The following is a 7,405-nucleotide window of genomic DNA, read 5'->3' on the forward strand; positions in this document are numbered from 1 at the left end:
TCTTCTGCAAAAAACATTACTTGTCTTGGGTAAAATAGCTGTGTACATACCTCTGTGATTTATTGCAATTTACGTTCTTTGGGATTTGGGATGTTTAATGTGAATGTTCTCTTTGTGCTGGAATGCAGAAACAAAGAATGGATCTAGATGACTAGCGATGACAGTTGTGGGGACGTGTAAGCAAGGCAGTCCAGCGTAGAGGTTGAAGACTCTTGAATACATTAAATCACTAAGGCATATTAAACATTAGCCACCAGCACCAAGACACTTAAAGGGCCATACTGGCATCAATTCTATTTAGGGAGATGTTTACCCATGCAACACCGAGCCTTGGTCGCTGTGTGTGTTTTCTTTTAACCTGGCTATACCTCATCTTTAGTTTTAAAGGTACACTTGATGGGTCTCATAATGAAGTGTTGACCAATCCAAGGTAAGCACAGTAAGATACCGATCGAATATGTGGAAACACTGGTATGCGTGCCCCCTAGTCTTTTTATTAGGACTTTTTTAGATTTTTATGTACTCTTGTATCTTTTAAGTGTTTTGTATGTATTTTTTATTGTTTTTAATTGGTTTCGGCTGTAAATAAAGTTTGATTGATATGGTTCTGTAAACTGAAAACTAGTATAGAAAAAGCAAAAGTGGCATAAAGATTCCTAGTTCTAGTAGTTAGATTTGGAGTGACCTGGGACACCACCATGCCAAGAAGTCTCTGATACGGAGCTGGGCCGTTTTTTAAATTATAGGTTTTATTCGTTTTCTTGAGTGTCTTGCATTTTGTATCTTGTATTTTAGGTCATTACTTGCCTTTTTACTGTTGTTTTTTCTCTCCGTTTGTACCCTCTTGGTAATGTTTATGTACTTTGTTTTGTTGCCTGTTTATGTTTGTTTGTGGCCTACGAATGGAAATTAACATCCTTGCTAAATCCGACATAGTTACATTGCATTGAATGTGTAGTGTTCATTAATATGTGCTGTTCGACCAAATAAACGACTAAGTTCAGACTTAGTCATCTTATCTTCTGCTTATGTTGTATGTGCAGGTAATTGCCCATGCATCACTGACTAGTACTACATACTGATACTGTAGTAAATGTGGGATGTGCTTGTTAAAGTGTGTAAGTGTCCGGGTAGCCCATGGGTTTGATCCCGGGCACCGCCATAGCCTCTACTCATAGCCTATGAGTAGCACAGCTTGGAACAGCAAATAGTATAATAAAAAAAGTACTGGGAGCTGATGGTAGGTGTGGCACTCCACCTCAGCATTCCATCTCCCAGGGGTGAGGGTCTAGCCGCGCATTGTAACGAGGATAGACTCCTGCATGTAACCGGCTGATACCGACAATAAGCCACTCTCGACCTACTTCTTCTAAAGTGTGTTTTGCAGGTCAGTACTTTATATCACAACAGAAAGACATAATTGGAAGGTGCAAGCTATTTTCAGTGTGCATCTTGCATGGTTGAAAATACGATGGAGTAGGTGGAGTAGGTGCTCTCTGTGGGTCTATAAATGGAAAGATAATCAAAATAGATATACTCTGCTCTGCTGATGTAGAAACAAGCTATTACACTCTGATGGACTAAGACATTTTACAGGCAATCGGGAAATTTGCGATGTCCAGCATTTCCAATTCATTCACATTGCTTTTCTACCACCTATTCTGGAAATGTATTTAAAAAAAGCTAAAACGTTAAATACCTTTTTGAAAATGTCTCTTAAGTGAATGGTTAATACAGTGCAGACCCCAAGTCTTTCTACTCAGACCAAACATAAGAGATTTAGTTCTGTTATTCTCATTGATAGACACTTCACATTTTCCCACTGTAGTGCCAGCTTGTTTCTACATCATTAGAACCTCGAGGTTACTGCAGGTTATTGTAGGCTTTCCATCTCTGCGAGATTCTCCACATGACAGTAACCGTAACACATTCTGATGAGCCTTTGTCCCGGGGTAAGAAGCCTCATCTCACATTTTGGGTCTTGGTTTTTTAAATGAATGGAAAATCCCATGCCTCAGTACAGTATGATCTACCAGCAACCATGCTGGATGCCATTTTACATTAGCCTGTTTTTACATGCCTCTCAGCACTGTCCCTTTAATGTTTCTCAAGGATGCTAGTTTGTTAATCATGCATCACAATGCCTGTGCATGACCTGTATATGTCACTGCCAACTTCAGGCCATCGTGTCATCCTACTTTCTTCCCACTAAAACAGTAATAGGATGTTCTGTACTGTAGTTATGCATGCAATAACTGTATGGTAGAAATGAGGAATGTTACTACAGTATATGCCACAGACAGTACTTGTGTAATAATAAGGAAAACCCTTGCGACTATACTGCTTCCATGAGTTGTTTTCCAAAACACATCTCACAAAAAAGATATTATGAATGCTGCATGTTGACAGCCTGGAAGAATTTATGTGGCAAAAGTAGACTTCTCCCTCAGTCAGTTACTCTGAGGATGGTGCCCTTGGCCAAACTAATTCACTCCCGGCTGTTCCTGTGCAGCTGCTCAGTGGGACAAGCAAGAGAAAAACAAGCTAGTCCGATTCACTCCATCACATTAAGTTGATGCTATTGTCATCGTTCATTATTCCCAGCATCTCTTCAGCTTGAATCCCACATCCTCTTGCATTGTGTTTACACTGCGAGGGTACAGATGAGATGTGTGGACATGCATTGCATATCATATTTTCTTCAAGATTTTCCTGACCTTACTTTCTCCACATTATTTAGCATATTTAGCATCTATGATGGCGATTGTCCAGTCTTGATTTAAAGGGTTTTCTCCTTTTTCTTTACATTTCCGAGGCCAATAGAATAATATTCTATTGGGTGAATTTGACCCCACCTGAACAACAACAAATGGGAATATGTGTAAAATTGCCTAGAAACTGGGAATAATGGCAGTATAGGCTACGCTACAGTAAGTAACCACCTTTCCATTCTTCTCCCCACTCCCCACCAAAGTGATGAACATTTTATCTAGCCTATAGGCCTATAGTTATAACTACAAGCTATTTGAAAATATATCTTCATGCTCACATAAGAATCATAGTGAGAGTCATTGTGAATTGTGAAAGTGTATGAAATTTGAAAAATGTTTATATAAATGAATCAATATGGAGCAGAGGTCATTATAGGCACAATGTAGGCCTACAGGCCAGGCGGCCCAAATAATTATGGGGGGGCAGAGATGTATTGGAGAACCACACACTGCTTTTTGGCAAGCAACACCGTACGTATACACGTACAGTATATAACGTAGAGGTTCTTTGAGGTCTGTGAGGTGAGCGCGTCATTTAATTGGAGATGCAGGATCCAGGAACATAGCGTATCTAAACGTTCTCCATTATTGAATAGAACAGCCGACGAGCTATACTGCGGGGGAGACACGGTCCACCTCACCAGGCAGCATCCCGTTATCAGCGTTTTGTGGCCACCGGCGCTGCTGCATCCCGACCGATAGTCCAACAGCATGTAAACCAACGGCTCGGGGATGCTGCTGCTCTATTGCTAAATCCGTCCGCCGTTTAAACCGGAGCTGAAACGGACACAGCCATGGCCGCAGATAGTAAGTACCCGATTCGCTGTCGGTCCGTAGATTTGACGGATTAGCCTATAGCCTACGTTATAGTCTTGGTTAAATTTGTTTTCCCTTCATGATTCGTGGATAGTATAGATGTTGCCTTCATTTGTTGTCTAACGGTTTGGGCAGCCATAGTTACTGTAGCCTACTGTAGGCATATGTAGTGTAGTGTGTAGGCCAGTATATCATTCTGCAGAGCAGACATGTTTTGCTGTCCTGGATAGGCCACTATCAGATTGTATCGTGGGTTTACCTATAGTCAATTAATGAATGGTCAAACGTGTTCAACTGTATGTTTCTATAATAGGCATGTTGTGCATAATAACATCTGTCATGAGCTACAGCAAAAAGGTGCATGCAGACTTATATTGAAAACAATCTGGTATGCCTACAATCTTAGTCTAGTAAACTACCCTATATAATTGATTTATTTTAAGTGTTTTAATAAACTCAGAATTTAAATAATGATACCATATCAACATTTCGTTTATGTATGATGGGAAGGGGAGTATCTTTATGATCATGATAAAATACCTACATTAGGTGTATCCTATAGGCTTACTATCATATAAGATCAGTTTCCTGTTTACAAATGGCTATTTAATGTGATTATCACGCTACCAGACAATTCACTAATGTTTGAAATAGTAATTCTTTGTTCAGATTTCATCTAATCTGTCAGGATTTAGTAGCCTACATAATTACATAACGGAATGTGGTGAGAGTGAATGATACGAATGGTAATAGTTGATCCAGAGCTACTTATAGGAGAATAAGCTTCAATGTGCATGTGCATGACCTGTAGGCTACGAATGAACAACAGTAAAGGCCAGGGTCAAAGTCACACGGTTCTGCTCCTGGGACATGATCAAGACAACCCTTGGAGGGATCTGTAAACCTTAATGGTGAACTGATACTGTAGCTATAATACCTAGCACACACAGTACCCATGAGTGCCAGGGTGCAATATAATTGTATAGCAAAAGTAGAGTTAATACAATCTGGAAAGAGAAGTTGTATCAAGGTGAATCTCAAAGTAAATGAGTGAAATCACAATGGCAATTTGAAATGCTGTAACACTGCTGTAGTGCCCCACATGTGGTGTGTGTATTGGCGCTAATTGGAGCAACGATGCACTTGCGGCACCCAGGTCCACTAATATACCTGTCCGTCCTTGCGTTCATGAGGTAGAGGCAAAGAAATGATGATAGTGGGGACAAATTGCAATTACACCCACTTCCGGTGCTCAGACTTTTGGTCTTTACCGTTGGAATCCTTGTACCCAGAAATGTGGGGTCTATTCGGACTATTTTCTGATGGCAGACCCCTGACCAGTGTTTGTGCTAAGTTGCCAAGGGATTTGAAAACCATCGGAAAACCTTCACAAAACCGACCCAAGAAATTACATTATTTTCAAGTCTCGATCTTCAGAGGCCATAGTAGGCTACTATAAGTGTGTTTTCTGAGCAGAGTTCAAGTGTAATTTTAGTTATGTAATTGTATATTGAGACAGACACCAGCAAAGAGAGCATAGTGACAGTGTTGGTGGGAGTTCCCAGATCAGCATGGCACACGTTTTTGTTTTCATTGAATACGGTAGTTTCAAGTTATTAGACAGAAATGTAAAATCAGCAAACGGTATACAGTCAAACACATCCAAAAAAGGGATATAGCATTTTTTTTAAAGTCTGCAAAAGACTTGTTTCCATTTAGGCCCATATGCAATCAAAGTGTGTGTGGGGCTTCAGCACTCCATTGTAATACAGTATTTCATGGAGAAACGGGACAGGAAGTTGTGGCTGGAGGGGTTTGATCCAGGCCTGTCAGAGGTCTACATATGGGGAGGATTGTAAACACTGGACCAAACTCCATAGGAATCATTCCTCAATGGGCTCTATGCACACACGCCATTTTTGTGCATGTTGGCTCACTGGAAACACTCTGCTACACCAGTGGGTCTCAAAGTGGCTCCAAATTGCCTCGTACGGGTCTGTAACTCTGAGAGTGTACAAATGGAACCAAATGACTCTGAGAATGTACAAATGGAACCCATTTGGTTCCATTTCTACACTCTCAAGAGTTATGGGAGTCCTTGATATTAAAAAGTCTGAGAACCACTGCACATGGCATGGAACTGAGCCTTAATTAGTATCATCGGTAACACCTGTGAAGGAAGTAGGGAAGGGGCCCAGAAGTAGGAAGAGTTATGCGTGCATGGAGCCCATTAAAGCTGCAGTGCAATCCATGAGATTCATGTCCTGCTTATACCTGCTTACCCGGGACACAAACCTGGCCAAAGTTGAACTACTGTTGAGCTCGTTCAGGAAGGCGAGCCATTTCCCCTTTGATCTTTATGCAATGCCTCTTGTCGATCAGTAGTGGTCCTACCTGACCACAGGATCTAAGCGACTTTGGGCTTCTTTTAATCTAAAGCTTGTAATATTGCTAGAATGCGGGTTTCATTTATTTTATTTTTTTATCTTTGGGAGGGCTTGTGCAGTATTATTTGGGTTTGCTTCCTAATGTTGTAATTAGTAACTGTTTGACTTGGTGTTTCGCAACATTTTCATGTTGAGGACCCCCAAATTAATATTTATTTGTCTGCAGAACCTCTCCCCCCATTTGAAAATATTGTACAATATCTTTTGAAAACTGCTGATGTACAAGCTATTGTGGTGGTGTGCTCATGTGGACGCTGCTTTTGGGCTTGTTTTCATAGACTTGGTTTCTTATTTCCCTCACACAATCTGGCAACACTGACCACCTCCAACTACCACAGTTGTGCTAGTTATAAGCCTACATACTCTGAGACAGCCCGCAATCCAGCTACATGGAATGGTGTGTGTGTGTCTGTGTGTGTGACTGTGTGTGTGTGCACGCGTGCGTGCGGTATGAATCTGTGTGAATTGGTGTGTATGTTTGTTTTCCTGTGTGAGAGATTTTGTTTGTGTTTGCATAATGTTGTAATGTGCCAGTTGTGTGCGTATGTGTGTGTGTGTGTGGCGCACAGGGGGTAATTAGCTGGATCAGGAAACTGGAACATGTATTTCCTCCTTAATGATCCACTCAGACTGGACCTAGGAGCTGTTTTGCCTAATGTAGATGACTTGTGGAGATATACACTAGATAAGATAGCGTGGAATCTCAAAGTGGCATTGTTTAAATTGATTCCACTTGTCCCATTTCAGTTCTATCCGTGAGAGTATTACATATACCCCTTTCCCACCAAAAGTATTAAATGCAGGAAAACACGAAAACAATGGCCGATTGAGTCCTTTCCCATTGCCAGTGGACCATTATTGTGTAACACGCACGCACGCACTCACTCACACATACACACACACACACACACACACGTGCACACCAGGGGGGCAGTCAGACAGATATTTTGTGAAGCCACTAAGGAAATCGGGATTTCCTGAAAGTTCATATAATCGCCTGTTGTGGCGCTGTCATTGGGCCCAAAAAAACCCATAGCCCCATAGAAGTCCATGTATTTGGGCCCAACTTCACCTAGACTGTATTACCTTAATAAACATGGTCATGAATACTTTCTGCTTCCAGTCACTAGTTTAAAGTCTCATTTCTAATGTCATAATATTCTTTTTGGAAAATGATGGTCCCATTTATTAAAAAAATTACCATAAAGTTGCGTATGTTCTGAGGGGCGTGGCTACCGTTACAGTCTATGATCGGGATTCCCCACCCACTCGAGTCAAAATAAAAACCAACTAAGAAGAAGGGGGGAAGTCCCGCCTCGTTGTCTGGGCCAGCCAATGGCCAGCTGGGCCCAAACGGATCTAGAAAGATGG

Source organism: Protomyctophum parallelum (genome assembly GCF_964188405.1).
Source record: "Protomyctophum parallelum genome assembly, chromosome: 20".
Classification (NCBI taxonomy): Eukaryota; Metazoa; Chordata; class Actinopteri; order Myctophiformes; family Myctophidae; genus Protomyctophum; species Protomyctophum parallelum.